The sequence below is a fragment of the Apteryx rowi genome, unplaced genomic scaffold, assembly GCF_003343035.1.
Source record: "Apteryx rowi isolate R43461 unplaced genomic scaffold, aptRow1 scaffold_185, whole genome shotgun sequence".
Taxonomy (NCBI): Eukaryota; Metazoa; Chordata; class Aves; order Apterygiformes; family Apterygidae; genus Apteryx; species Apteryx rowi.
Genome location: NW_020448141.1, coordinates 1,561,061 through 1,576,508, shown reverse-complemented (window position 1 = coordinate 1,576,508; position 15,448 = coordinate 1,561,061). Strand labels below are relative to the sequence as shown.

At 36.7% G+C, this 15,448-nt stretch overlaps 1 protein-coding gene across 6 annotated transcripts in view; it reads left to right on the top strand.

Annotated features, from left to right (window-relative positions):
- Positions 1–15,448, top strand: part of FRS2 (fibroblast growth factor receptor substrate 2) — a 55,372-nt gene that overhangs the window by 2,897 nt on the left and 37,027 nt on the right. Inside the window, exons 1-5 of one of the 6 annotated variants that reach the window (XR_003252852.1) lie at positions 2,475–2,489; positions 7,270–7,367; positions 8,537–8,595; positions 12,090–12,194; positions 12,953–13,131. The gene's annotated coding sequence lies outside the window, so the exon portion shown is untranslated. Of the gene's footprint in view, positions 1–2,417; positions 2,490–7,269; positions 7,368–7,436; positions 7,460–8,536; positions 8,596–12,089; positions 12,195–12,952; positions 13,132–15,448 lie in introns of those variants that run through there. The other 5 variants (XR_003252853.1, XR_003252854.1, XM_026061769.1 and 2 more) reach the window with 5 other exon arrangements.

The following is a 15,448-nucleotide window of genomic DNA, read 5'->3' as shown; positions in this document are numbered from 1 at the left end:
TCCTTTCCTTTCTTTCCTTTCCTTTCTTTCCTTTCCTTTCTTTCCTCCCTCCTTGTGCTAGTAGCGATTGCTTAGTGAGCTGGTTCAGGAAGCTGAACTGGCTGAAAACTAGTAACTTTTTTTTGGGGGGGGGGAAGGGTTGGTTTTTACTTGACTCAGCTCCCCGAATCAACTTGCCATGCAGTTGCATATCTGTCGGTGCCCGTGTGAGTAAAGAGGCGGGATCCAAGAGATATGGGGGGTCTGTAGCCCGAGCTGGTGTGACGGATGTTAGGGAGCTTCAGCCGGGAACCCGCAGCTTTGCATAAACTTATAGCTGGCGTCTACCAGCTCTGCCACTGAAAAACATGGCCCTGTTTGTTTCCACCCCTACCTGCCGCTTCCTCCTTTGTGCAGGCAAATACTTGTATGGTTATGTGGTGGATTGGGCTGAGGTTGGAGCTCGCTGGGGGAGGGGAAGGGAGGGGAGGGTTAGGTTTAAGCTGGATCAGTTTGCTGCACAAACATTTGGGCTGGCGCAAAGATGGGGGTGGAAGCAAGCAGTAAGGGGAGCGGGGTGTGTCTGTTTCTTTTGGTGACAGTGACACATTATGCCAATTTAACATATATTTGATACTGGCCTAATTCAGTGGGGTTAAACTCATACAGCACTGAGGTTTTGAATACATTGTTCAGTTATGGTTCATGGGCACATTTTAAGTCTAAGACCCCTTAATCCATGGCAGCGTGTCTCTGATTTCATTATGCACTTTGAAGGGATTTTGAGGGAAGAATCTGGCCTTTTGTGTAGTAATTCCTTTTTGTTGTTGTTGTTATTTTTATTTGGTACCTATTGTTTCATTTAGCGGGATTTAATGGGGAAAATATGCTCCTATTTATAGCTGCTGTTCATTCATCAGAAATAAATTCTTGAAACAATGACTTTGTTCAGCATGTATATTGAGCTTTCAAATTTAAAGTACTAAAATCAGAAAAGATGGCAGTCAGAGCTTCTAAGAAAACTGCAAGATATTTTGTAGTAATAGGGAGTAGATTTAAAAAAATCCAAGCCTGTGAAAATTATGAGGCTGACCTGAGACTTTGTTGACTTCAGACAGTTTCCGAGGAGGCAGTGTGTGACTCTTCTGCTTAATCTACTAATTAATGGTTAGTGTTTATCAAAATCTGTCTTAAAGTTTTCAGGCTATTACAGAAGTTTTACTTACTGTTTCAGGATATGGATAGGCATTTTTTTCCCCCCAAAATCTGCGAGAATTTTAGGTATTGTGTCCCCCAGCTGTTTGTCCCTGCCGCTCTGCAGTATGATCTTTTCCATCAAAGTAGCTGTAAGTGTTATCTGCTTTAGGCAAAATCAGCAGTTAAATGGCCAGCGTTAGTTCAAGCTACCTTCATTGGCCAGTTACCTTGATTGATTTTGCCTGGAGCGGTTTGGTGAGCTCTCGTATGATTCCTTCTGTTGCCAGTCTGTATGGGTGGCAACCTCGCTTTGCTGGGCAGTGATGAGTAACTGTGGGCTGTAGCATTAGCTGCCACAGCTACCTTTGGAAGAAGATATCTATCTGCAGCTTTTCAGTCACGTTTTCTGAAATGAATTTAATGGTTTTATTTTTGTGTGCTACTGATAACATCATCATTCTTTATCGAAGCTGTTTGAGGAGATACTGACTGAAAACTCATGTCAGTTGTGCAGTTTCATTTTACATATGGAGTTATGGAGCTGATATTTTAGTTTTGTGGAAGTTATAAGATAGCAGTCATAATACAGCAGCCTTGAAATTTTCTACTCAAAAATACTACCTTTTTGTTGGCCCTTTTGTGGAATCAGTGGTATGTGTAAACTTTCTTTTCAAACTTAAACTGGTGATAAACTGGTATGCGGTGCCTTCTCATATGTGTGTATTTAGCTATATATATGTGTAGTGTATTCTCCAAGTATAGTGGGTTTTTTTTTGTTTTCACTGCTGCTGACTGGGTGGCAACAACCATGACAACCAGTTTAGAACTGTATGTTGGGTAGTTGTTTGTTCTCTCTCTCTCTCTCTCTCTCTCTCTCTCTCTCTCTCTCTCTTTTTTTTTTTTAAAGGCCTATCTTCCTGGAGCTATGTGATTCTCCAGAATATTAATATCTTTCCCTCAAGCTTGAAATGAGAACAGAAGGAATTATCCCTTGGCTTTAATAAAAAGAACTAATAACTTATTTCTGATGTTTATGCAATAGTTTCATGATTATTGCATGTTTGGGATTGACTATATGCATTCTTTTCTAATTAGTGGACATGGTGTTGTGACTACTGACTGTTTCCTTCTCTTGCCTTTGAATATGTTAATTTTATATGTTATTTTCTCTTTACCTAAAATGCTTTCACTTCCATTTGTGGTGTAGTGAGGTGAGAAGCTTCTTGTCACCTGAGCTCTGCTTCATCTGACACTGACTTCTTAGGTGGCCCAGAAAAATCCCTGAACTTTTTGCTTGAATCTCAGCTGACAAAGTAAGACTAATATCTGTGGTACAGAATGTATTCCTCTGGATTACTACGAATGTAAAATGATGATGTTGCATGTTGTTGCTATCATTGCTACTTTTTATAGATGACTGACATTACTTCAGCTTCTTCAGAATTTGCCACAATTGCTAGACCTGCCACTTCTTCTTACAGGACTTTGAATTTTTTTGGTATAAAGATTCTGATAAGGTATTGGCTGCTGGTAGAAATAGCTCTACATTGGTAAATTTTTGAACAGAGATTTAAACAAATGTCCCAAGTGTACATTTTAGTTTATCCTTCCCTTCCCTTTTTTTTTTTTGAGGACATTTACTTAAGATATCCATAAATCGGAGGTACTCTATGTATTTGTTGTTATTCAGCTTTTTTCTTGTACATCTGTCTGTTACTCTTCTGTTCAGGAAAATTTGCTTCTGAAATACTGTATGAAATGTCTATGCTTGTGATAAAAGCTGAGAGCTATAGGGCAGTTGGTATGTCTGAAATAGCGGTAGTTTTCCTGGACTGTGCTCCAAATTCAGGAGGGAGTGCATCGCTGCTTTTTTAGTCGAAAGAGAAGGCCTTCTCCTTCCTTTGGCTTTTCTTCAAAGTGATTTTGATCCTGGCAGGGCTGAGATGCTACTGCTGTCATCCATACAGTGGTGATGGTTAGCATAAATCACTGATCCGTTACTGTGTGCTGGCTCAACAGTGAAAAGTTGCTGTAGTTTCTTGCCTTTTCAAGGCTATAATAGACCCTCTGTCCAATGTGCTGGTACCTGAATTCTTATAGCTTCTAATGGAAGATACAGATCTATCACCAGAGCTGCAATAAATTGTTGTGTTGGTAATTCTACTCATTTACTGTGGCTGCCGCCAAAAAAAGTTCCACTGCATAGTAGTTCTTATTTGCTGGGATTACACATCTGGATGCAAATCAAGCAATCATCTTTCAAGAAAACTTATCTTAAATACTTTGGGACAGGGGCTGTACCTTCTTGTGCATTAGTCTAGCTCCTGGCACAGCATGCAGATGGAGACATTTTTTTTTTCCTTACCACAATTTAGTCAGTAAAAATGACCTTAGTAATACTATTTAAATTATTTAGTATGTGAACACTGGAAAGATAATAATAGATGAAAATACAAAGTTTATATTAATATCTGCTTTACTATGTATTACTATGAAAACTATTGCATGTGAATTTTCACATAAAATTAATCTTGTTAGTATTTCTGAGATGGAATACCTTTATTTCATGATTTCTGAGATGTCTGACAGGAAAGGAGAGTTGGCTAGTTTTGCCATGACTTAGGAGGTGGTGACATCTTTCCTTCACATAGAGATGTTGAAGCACCAGTTTTAAAGGGGAAACTCCTGCTATTCTTTGCAGAAATGCAAACTTTGGTTTATATGTGGCTTATATTTATATATATAAACTTATTCAAATGCAAAATGAATGATCTAGTGTTAAGTGTATTCCATTTTGGTAGTAATGTATCTTATGCTGCACTTTTCTGAAATGCCAGCAGTAGCTTTTTGCTTAGTTGCATAGCAGAGCAAAACAGAGCCGACTGTACAGCAGTTATCCTTCAGATGTGTCTAAATTTTTCAGTCTGTTTATGAGTATCAACAAACACTTTGTGCATACTTTTGCCATGCGTTGAATGCTTCTATTTTCCTTTAATTTAGCTTAAAACTAGTAATGGAATTCCTGAGGTTTTGAAAGGAATAGCTCTTGGCAAGCCTGGAGTTTTGAAACCAAAGGCAAATTAAGATACCAAGCAAACACAGGGAGGGCTCCTACTTCAGGGAAGTATGTTAAGATTCTTCCGACATCTTAGAGACAGTTTATTACTTTTTTTTTTTAAATAAATGTAACTTTGAATAACTCCGGTAAAGCTTTGTTTTGTTTTAAGGAAAATATGCTTAAAAGAATCTTTTTGGAACTCAAGGGGACTTTTTTTTTGCCTCATGCCACTCAAGAGATTTGGCTTTTTCAGCCACCCATTGGAAGTAAAGACTATAATACTCCTTTCAGGTTTTTCTTTGTGTCGGTCTGTATTTTCCAGTAATACAAATATTGATTGAAGCATGTAATTAGATTACAAATTTTAGTTTAAATAAAATGTGCTCTTGTTTTTAAATGACAGCAATAACTGTAATTGAAAGTAGTTATAATACATCTATCAACTAGTACAACAATCCAGTCAAATTTCTATTTACATTTTTTAAGTGTAATTGTGCTTTTTTTAAAGTGTGTAACTAAGAGCCACCTTAGTTCTGTGGGAATAAGGGAAGATGTAACCTGGGAAACTTGCCTGGCTCTCATGGCTTTGTCCATTTTTGGCATCTGGTGCTACTTGCTGTAGCCATCTTCCGTTTGTACCCTCTTTCCGCTAATCCCAAGGTGTGCAGTGTTTATAGAAAATTTGCATGTTATCTCTTTTATTTAGGTTACTGCATCTCTATGTAGAGGTTCACAGCTCTGTGCCTTCACTCAGTCTTGCTTTTCCTTGCAGTGTTTCATATTATCATAAACACTGCGAATGTCTCGGAGCTCATTATCATCTCTCTCAAACTTAACTCATTTGCTCCCCATTTGCAATGCGGCTGACAGCACCATAATCCTTTGTCGCCCAAGGCAGTCATTTGGGAGTAGCCCTCTTTCCCCCCCCCCCCCCTTTCTCTTCTCCTTGGATCCACAGTCATGTTTTATTCATATCCTTCTTCCTTGTCCAAACAACGTTTCCAAGAGCACATTTTCGTTTTCTGTCTTTACAAATAAAGTTTAGGCCTGTAGCTGTCATCTGGAGTACTTCAAGTACCTCCTCCCTTCTCTCCTGATATTCATATCTCTGCAATCTGTTTAAAATACAGCTAGTAAGATTTTCTGTAGTCTACCTGACTGCTAGTTTCCCTCATTAAAGCTTATAGTCCTTGAAAGATCTGCATGTCATATTTCAACATCAAAATCCTCTTTTCCCCTCAACTCGACACTCAAATCTATCACTTTTTTTTTTTGTCTCTCTTCACTTAAGTTTCATTTCATATATCAAAATAGGGCCTGTTTTCACTACGTAGTTTTAGTAGTGTTCTCCACTTTCTTTTAGGAAACTTCTGAATATGCTGTGTGTTATTTATGTTAATGTCTCTATATAAGGAAATGATTACACCTCTGATTTTTCTCCACAGTATTAGACTATCCTTCTGTCTCTCTGATTGTACAGATGAATTATCTTGGTGTCCTCCCAAGCTTATAGGGATGCACATTAGCTTTTCATCCTTTTTAGAGACCTATGAAATTTATGTTGCTACGTCTTCCAAATCTGTTCATTTGTCTGATGACTGCACTCTACTTTGGAATGAGAAAAGAGCACTGGTGACATGCTTTAAAATCTGTTGTGTGGGTATAATGTCAGATTTAGTGGACTCTCTATAGCCATATGTAATTTCAGTTAGCGAAAATTTTTGCTGCACTTAGTAAGTTTCTTTGAGAAAAATCAGATGTAATCTGCATTCTTTATTTAAATGATATAAAAATCTAATGAAACTGGCAATAAAAGTAGTATTAAATGCCATGTCTTATACTTGTCTTACTGCAAAACTAAAGGTAACATTACCAAAGATGATACTTTTTTTTTTTTTTTTTGAAAAGGGAAGCCAAGTGATTGGGGGTTTTTTTGTTTTGTTTTGTTTTGTTTTTTTTATGTCTCGTGATACTTGGGTCACGAGTTTTTTGAGTAGTGACTTGTGAAAATCCAAGTTTTTTCTTTTTTTGAGGAAAGGTGAAACTTCTTAAACTCTTCATCATTTGAATGTTTTCAGCTGATAATACAATGAAAAAGTGAAGCAATTATAATAATCCATTTTAATATATAGCTTGCTATACCTGTCTTAATAATGTTGCAGGATATTAGAATTATATTGTCATGAATCTCTGCTGGGCCATAGTGGCTGCCTTGTGTTTCATTCTCTTAAAATTTACGGAGCAGATTTTCATGCCTTGAAATTGAGGGTGCAGTATGCAAGTTGTTCATCAGTTTGTATGTCTAGTTACAGTAAATGAGGAAGAACTAGGACACTAGTAGTTTTAGTGTTAATTTTTTAGGTTTACAAGTGCTAATACAGAAGTAACCTGGATGTTTCATATCAATCCATGCAGTATTTGGGTTGCTAAACTGGAGATATTTTTAAATACTTAAATAATTTCTATTTGGCCCCTACTTTAGGATTCTTAAAAGCATTTTATTGGCAAATGTGTATGGAGACCATGTGAATGTTAATTTCAATATTCTTGTCTTTCTGGCAGGCCGTCTCTCTCTTTCTTCATTTATTGCATATATTCTAGACTATGGTATTAAGCTGCTAAATGAACTTTCTGTGCATGTACAGTTTTCTGGGAAAGATACATTAATCATTATATTAAACATTAAGATTCATTATTAAAAGGAATTTGGTTAGGATTTTAGATTTTAAAGCATAATGAACAAGCTAATATTCAATAAAATTTTATCCAATAAATTGTTCTCTAAAATTGAACTTTATTGTTAGGCCTAAATAAATACCATAATATTATAGTAATACTATAACTTAAAGAAATTCTGAGTAATACACGCCGATCAGTCAGTCCTGCAACTCTAGAGAAAGCTCTATTCTTAAAAATTGCTGGACTAGAAAAGAATGTGTACAGGAAGGAAAAAGGGAATGTGCTACATAGTCAGGTTGTATTTTTATTTATTTATTTATTTATTTTTTCCCTTTCCCCTTTGTTCTGCTCGCCAGGTAGCTGGGTGAGCCTCTCTCAGCCGGTGCTGGCATTCCCTGCTGCATTCCCTGGCTTCCTCGAGAAGCGATGGAAGAGCGCATGCTTTCCGATTATGGTCTTCTGCCTCTTTGATTCCAGAGTGACTTTTTTTTTTCTTACAGGCGCAACATATACCGTGGACTTAGATCTAGATAGTTTCTAGTTTTGGTAACAGTCTTTGAGTTTAAGTGCATATTATGATTGCTGTTTTAAGATACTTATGGCCACTTAGTATCTTGAAATATTTCTAGTAGTAAAAGGCAACAAAGTGCCTGTAAATACTAAGGTTTAAGTTATTTGCCTTGGTTTTTCTGTGCCTATAGTGAATGTGGAGCATCTGAGCTTCACAAATGTGTTTTCTTTTACTGTGACTTTAGTCCCTAAGTGTCAGTGTGTTTGCTTAATAAATATTTATTTCTTCCTGCTTCAGAGTTCCTTGTTCGCTTAAATCCCTGTAAATTGGTCCCATAGAGCACAACTTCATGTATGTCTGTCCGATTTAAATTCACTTCTCTTGAAGAGTTTCTATTTCTTATGTCAGCTGTAAAATTACCTGGCATAATATAAATACGTAACAGTGTGTTAAATGGAGTTAACTGACTAATTTTAAGTAGTATTTTTTAAAATAGTTTAATAATAAAGTAAAAAATAGTTTAATATTAATGTCAGTAGTGTAAAATAAAAAAAAAAAACTTCTCTGAAGCTTTGATTGTGCTGGTAGCACATTCTTTTAGCTTTTTCTGTGAATTCTTCATTGCTGATGTTAAAATAAATAAATAACACCTATTATAATGAAGTCTGTCCCCTATTCTGTCTTCCCCTCCAAGGGCATAAACACCTCTGATTTATCCTGGGGCTCATCCTGAGGCAAGCCCTCAATATTTGTGTCCTGGTTTAAACGTTTGAGAAGTTTGAGGGCTCACAAGTACAAGCATGTAAAAATTAATTGGCAAACAGTTACATGAAGTTTTAAAACTTTAATGTTCACATCCCACCTCTGATAGCTTCCTGCACTCTGTTGATATGTAGAGCAGAGCACAATTTTAAGTGGCTTTTTTATTTAGATCCTGATTTGCTTAATATATTGATGTTTTGTTGAACTATAGTTGACAAAATTTAGGAAGGTATATAGAGAAAATAACGTGCAACTTAGGCATATGCCAGTCAGTTTGGAATTTCCTGATTATAAGTTCTTCTAATGGCAGGAAAGAGCTAGATTATAGATGATTTCTTTTTACTTTGCAGTGGGAAGATGTCTGAGGAGGAGCAAACCTGCGCATCTGAGACTCTGAGGACAGACTGAGGTACTTTGTGATAAGTAGTGTACTCTAGGGAAAGCTTTTAATAAAATGATTAAATATTGACTACCATAAGATAATTTGTGCTAGAAAGTAGAGTGCCATTAACCAGTTTGTTTTGTGATATGTCAAACTGCTCTCATGTTTATTATATAATACAACTGGTTGCAGTGATACTGTAGATGGATCAGCTCTAGTGCTGATTCACAGAGTGAACAGTGCATTAAGGACTCTGTGTTAGATTCCTGTGAAATGTTCTAGCATAAGTTACTAAAACTGTAGTGAATGAAATGCAATACATGAAGTAAGTACTTGTAGACTTTTGCACCAAAAAATAAAATTTTAAGTATTTTTCTCCACATACTGCATACTTAGCTTTTTTTTTTTGAAACAGAGTCTTTATGAATTGCCGTAGTGCTTGATTACATAAAGTTCTAGAAATTTTTCAAGTAAATAAATATATTTGAAATAAAACCTACCTTCTACTCCTGCTGTCAGATGTCAGAATGTCTAGGATAGGCAGATGACATTTTTCCTTGTTGTTTTCTAATGCGTTATATAAAAGTTTGTGACCTAAATGTGTGTCTTTTTTTTTTTTTCCTGAAGGAGTTATGCAAATTAACATAGCTTTTATTGTTGATTAATAGCTAAAATTGTTGGGCATGGGTGTTAGGATGGGGAAGGGATGACTAGTGTTCATTCTTCTAAGGTAAACAAATCTTCAGCGCTCTCCATCATTTCAGTATGTTTGGCTCCATCATTAGTGTGTAGAAATGCTAGCATTCAAATTGTCAAAAATTGGACGTAATTCAGGAGCTGAAAAGAATGTAAACTTTTGTATAATGAAATATATAGAACTTCCCTGTTAGCTAGGGAGAAATAAGTGAAATACTGTATTAATGAGGTTTTTAAGTAGTTAGATTTGTGTATGAAACGTTATTTCTCAAGTATGCTATACCAAGGAAATGTAGTTTCAGAAAGCCCTTTGTATTCTTGACTTCAAGAGCAAACAAGGAAATATCACAGAAGAATGCTTTGAAAAGGTGATATATAATAAAGCCTAGCAATGTATGGTGAACAGCAGAAGTATTTTTATATATTACCTTGAACAGTAAATATTCTGGGCTGGCTGTTGGAGTGATTTGGGAGTGAACTTAGTTTACCTTCATTGTAAATGCTCTATATGAATTAATTCCAATACCGAACACAGGCTTAATGATGCTAGATCACTGATTACCTTTCATTATGAATAGGCTATTTTAAGATGGGTAGTCGTGTGAAATTTTATAACTTAAGGGATATTAGACATAGAAGTAATTAAGAAGACTGTAAAAGTAGGAAGAATAAGTGCGTGTCTTGTTTGGCATGTAAGCTTATATAATCATAAATAAAATGTAACTAAAACTGTCACCAAAATGTTTGATGTTAAATTGTGTGTATTAAAAGGTAAACTCTTGCCAAGTTCCTCGTAGGCTAACCCTAATAAGAAACTTTAAATAGACTTTCTTTGGGTTTTCAAATCTATCCTTGAGAATATATTGCTTTTGCACAACAGGTGAGAGTAAAGGTACTGTTGAACAGAAACTTGGTAAAAATGTCAGAAACCTTTGCTCTTAATTTTCATCTTGAAAGGTGAGTTTCTTCTGCTCTGTGCTAAAATCTCGTCATATTTTATTTCAAAACAGAGAAATGGTGAAGAAAAAAATTCTGTGAGAAAAATATTTTATTAAGAGAGTGTAATTTGGGACTAAGGACTTGTGCTTTTAGTATAGAAACTCATGTCAGTACTAAGATTTGAAATTTTTCTGTTGGTGCAGGTACAAAATGACTAGTTCATTCCCACTTTCCCTAAATATATTTTTAAGTTGTTTGAATGGTGCAGTTTGTTCCAGCTGCTGTGCAGTTTGGTGAAGTATAGCAGTTGAATTGGGTGTCAATAGTTTTTATTTTGATCCAAAAGTAGTGACGGCGTAGCTTGGGACAGCGAGTGCATTTTTTCTTCTGTCTGCTTTGCACAGCCATCTTGCACATGGCTGATTAAGCTGTTTGTGATTCAGTTTACAGTATGCCTTAATAGTCTTTTTTTTTTTCTTTTGATTTGCTTTAAAAGCCACACTATGAACTGCGGCAATTTAGCAGCTGATCTGTGAGTGGCTCAGTATTTATGTCCTGCTTGAGGTAGGGAGGGTGCATGGCGGGGGTGGTACCTTGTGAGCGTAAGTAATTCATCTGTTGGCTCCTTGGTGGTGCTAGTATCTACTTCCCAGAATTTAATTTTAGCTCCAAGAAAACTGTAATCTTCCCTATGAATTGTGTGATGACATATCAGTAAGGATTCATCTACACTGAAGAAGTGTACCAATGGGTTATGTAGTGCTATCTGCCTGACATTAGCCCTGGCATTTTTCATACAGTTTTTTTGTGTTAGTTATACATGTAGTTTGCCACAATTTTGGGGTGTCTTTTAATAACTAAACTTCTGCTATTGGTCTAAAAAAAATATATGCATCATCTTGGGTTATCTGCCACAATTAATGGCGTAAGTCTATGGTAGTGACTTGACAGAGCTTTTAAACAATTGCAAATGTAACAGAACTGGTCAAAGTGGCAACGATAGGTGATTCTCTAGGGAAAGTCTTAAATGAGTGTTGTACAGTGCCACGTTAATGGTAGGCTGAGTTCTGAGAATCTTGTGATTGCTTCTTGTTCCCTAGACTCTCTGGTGGCCAGCAGGAAAGTCTAGATGTGCTAGAGATTGAAGAAATCAGGTCTCGTCTTAGTACATAAATGAGTTCTAAAAGTTTGGAAAACTAACATACTTTCACAAATTTGTTTCATCCAGTTTGGCCCTTGCTCAGTGAGTATAATAATTTGACAAAATGAATCATCTCAGCAGCCGAGAATTAATGCATTTTAGATTGAATAATGTAAAAATTACAGCACTGGGGCTAACCAATCCCCATTTCTGCTCTGCAGGGCGATTGGAATGGGGGAAGTTAACGTTCTTATTCCCTTTATTCGAGGCAGACTAGTGTGGTATGACTGCTGGCAAACTTCTGCGGGAGGTGCTGGGCGTATGTGTGGAACCAGTCGTTCAGCTGATACAGTTCAGTGTAACTTCATTACATTTGATCAAGCTCATGACAAAGTAATTAATCATTATGGATGAGTTTCTAGGATCTGTTAAGAGCTGTTCAGTAACAACTTTGGTGGGAGCAGATAAACTTGTAGCTCAGATGCTTCTGTTCAGAGTTTCTGTACTGTATCTAAAGCACACCTGGGGTTTGTCTACAGTGAGAAGTGAGTGGGCAGTAAGCTAGCGTATAAATTTATAGCCTAGCTCCAAGAATCTTCACAGCAAAAATTGACACTGAGCAGTGAGTATGTTTGTGTAAATTTACACCCTAATTTACTGTAGTTCACTGTGAGCGAGCTTCTATACAAGTCCATGGTTAATGGCTGTGTGAATACTGTTAAATTACTAATGCTCTCCCTTGCAGTACTTTCTACCATTACAAGACTTTTGGACAAGCTGAAGGTACCATTTACCAGTACTGCTCTACAGGGACTATGAACCGTCATGACTATTGAACAGAATCATGGAGGTGATACATGCAAATTAATAACTCTTTTGGTCCAAAGCATGTGTACAGTGTCAAATGTAATTCAGCAGCGTGTTTTGGTGTGAAGAGGTATTGGAACAGGGGACTGGAAAGAGAAGGGTGGGTCTCCTGGGGAAGGCAGAGATGTATGCTGTGCACCCAAGCGTTCCCTTTGGACTCTTGCTCAGAAACATCTTTCCTGCCCTGCTGCTTGCCGAACTGAGCAGTGAGGCTGCTCAGGAGCTTAGTGTGGGGGAAAGTGCAGAAGAAAGCAGTGAACTCTATGGAGAGTCTCCAGAGGAAGAGACTGGATGCAGCGCTTTGTATGGGTATGGAGTGGTGAGGATCTGTGGAGAGGATAGGCTGGACAGGGCAAATTATGCTAGAGCTTAGAGAATGAAGGTTTAGGCTCTTTGTGGGGAGGGGGTAAAGAAGGGGGAAGAGATAAAAGGAGGTCTGTATCGGGGAGAAGGTGGACTAATGCAGGCCAGACTATAATATATGCCTGGTGAGTGTGGAGAAAGAAGATGGGGTAGGAAATTTCAGAGAAGAGGAGGAATTATCTGGAAAAAATCAGAGCTAGTGTGATAGAGCAAAAGGGGTAGACATACAAATCATGATTTAAATCAAAATATAATTTGTAAAGGTTGCCAATCTACTTTTCATTGCTATTTTATAATGTTAAATTTCTGAAGTGAACATTTTGTATTTTTGCTTTATTTTCCTGATTGCAGATAACATAATGTGTTTTCCTTCTGCAGAGTTCCAGATTTCAGATGATTCATCTGGCCTGAAAGACGTGTCTAGAAACTTGCTATGATTTATAGCAGTTAATATACTTTTGGTGGTAATAAAGTGGCTTGATCAGGTTCTGCTCTTCTGTTGAGATGTTTGAAATAAATAAAACTTTTGACCTGAATAAATGATACTTGGAAAACCATATTCTGGTGTGCCTTGATGATGAATTGCATACCGAAGATCAAGCTTATTCCATTTGTAAATTTTGGGTTTGAGTATAAAATTTACAAGCTATTCATAAACTTCAAATTTTTGCTACTCACAGTAAAGCAAATTGTTTAACAAAGGTTTTGTACCTTTTTTTTTTTTCATAAAGTGTAACTTTGCCATGTGATACAGCAAGGACATAGTTGCTTCTAACAAGCTGCATGCTAATATCTAGCAGGCTGTTTCGCTGAGGGTATTAATACTTCTCATTCCTTCCTATGAACTGAAGTTCTCAGGCTTCTGCTTTCCTATTTTGTAAATAAACTAAAATCTTGGGGAGTGCTACTATCTCTGGGAAGCTAAGTCCCCGTCGCTGCTGCAGTAGAAGAGTTTGCATCAATCCACAGCAGTGGGCAGGTGTCGGAATTTGAGAACGGCCTTTCCTGCCGCATGCCACAGGTTTTCAGTTGCTGGCAGTGCAGAAGTGAGGGATGAATATATTCTGGCTGTGGCTCTGTAATGTATTATTTAAAAGTTTGCCAGCTACTTGTTTTCTCTTCTGCACTACAGTTTGCTGCCCTCTCACTTGTGCTGTTTGGCCTGTATGTAGAGTGACTGAAATAATTTAAACTGAAAGTCCTTTCCCTCCTTCCCAAAGAAAGTATCATGAGTGTGTGTGCTTTTGCATAATGTTCTTGCTTCCCTAGTTATTTTACAGAACACTTGTTAAGCAGTATTTGCTTCTAAGTGAAAAACTGTGTTGTCTCCCATTGTAGTTTATGGAGTAACATACAAGAATCGACCTGCGTCTTCAGATAGTCAAGATAAATGGGTTGGAGTTTTTGAAGGAGGCTACAGATGTTAGGATCATTTTTCATCTGTGAAATATTAAGGGTTAAATAATTTATTTGGAGTAATAGCAACAGTACCAAAATGCGTAAAATCTTTAGAATAAGAAAATCCTGAATGTGTGATAGTGGTTGGGTACTATAGAGAATTCATTTGTTTCAGACGTAGAGTTTGACCCGTGAAAACCTGGAGTGTTTCATGTAGGTGAGAAGCCTAAAGGCTGGTGAGATTAAACAGAGGTCTAGGAGCTGGGTAAAGATAAGGCAGTAGAAAAGCATAGGGAATTGAATAAGGACTGATAAAGCAGGGGGACTGGGAACCAGTAGGAAGAATATTCTGAACTTTGGGTGCTTGATTTATTTTTTTCCTGTATAATATCACCTTTTACATATAAAACTTGCGTTACAGTGTTTCCGTGTTTTAGCTGTGGCTAGTTATCATATTTCTTAGTTCTAAATTATTTTCAAAATTTCTGCAATATTGTTATGAACAGATAAGTAGCTTCTGTGCTCTGCTTTGGGGTCGATTGTATTCCAGTGCAGACAAAGGATTTAAAATAAACGGATAGGCTATCTGGGATTAAAGTGCACCGAGAGCAGCGTAATGATGACTATTTCACACTGTTTCCTTTAACTGTATCTACTCTTCAGTTCCTTTCTATTTCTGTTCTAGAAAATAATGTAGCTGTTGCAGATTTTTTTTGTTGGAATGCAGTTTGTGTAGCATGTTCTTGCTGATTAATTCAGTTATTGTTAGATGTAATGTTTTAGTTTGACAGAAGTTTGCATTTTGTTTGCTTGTACAGTCTGAGATGCACTATTTTCATTTGCTTTTGAATTTTCTATATTAACTGCAAAAGTACAGAGAGAGGAAGAGAGTCGTGGTTTATCTTGGATTATCCAAACTTGCTTTGGAACATTATTGCCAAAGGCTTATTACTCTTAGTGATTATTATGTTTATGAAGTTGTTGTATTTTCTCAAACCACAATTCTTGTAAAAAGGATAATTAAGTTAAAGCTTGGGCTGTTCTTTGCAGAATCTGTGCCAGTGCCAAAATATTTGCAAACAATACTTAGTTATCATTTCAAAGATTTCCTTTTAACTTGAAATATTACGTAATGGAATAACCTTTTAAAAATACTGTCCTTCTAGTTTACTGAATATTAATTTTAAGGTGAAAGTAAGTCATTTATCTTCCACTGCCGTTAGAAATCAGATGGACTTGACTGCTAGGGTGAAATCTGCTACTTAATATGATGGCTTAAAGTTTATGTTTTTACTCTAAATTAATCTTTATGCTGTACATCTTTTGCGGACAGGGGGAATCTTGCTGTTTGCAGCTATGGTTGCTGAACATTTTAGTAATTAGGCTTTAGCAAATCACAAACTTCCAAAGACTTAATGCTATGTCTTTATGTAAAATATAATTTAATGCTGAGTTGGGTAAATATTTGAGCTGAAG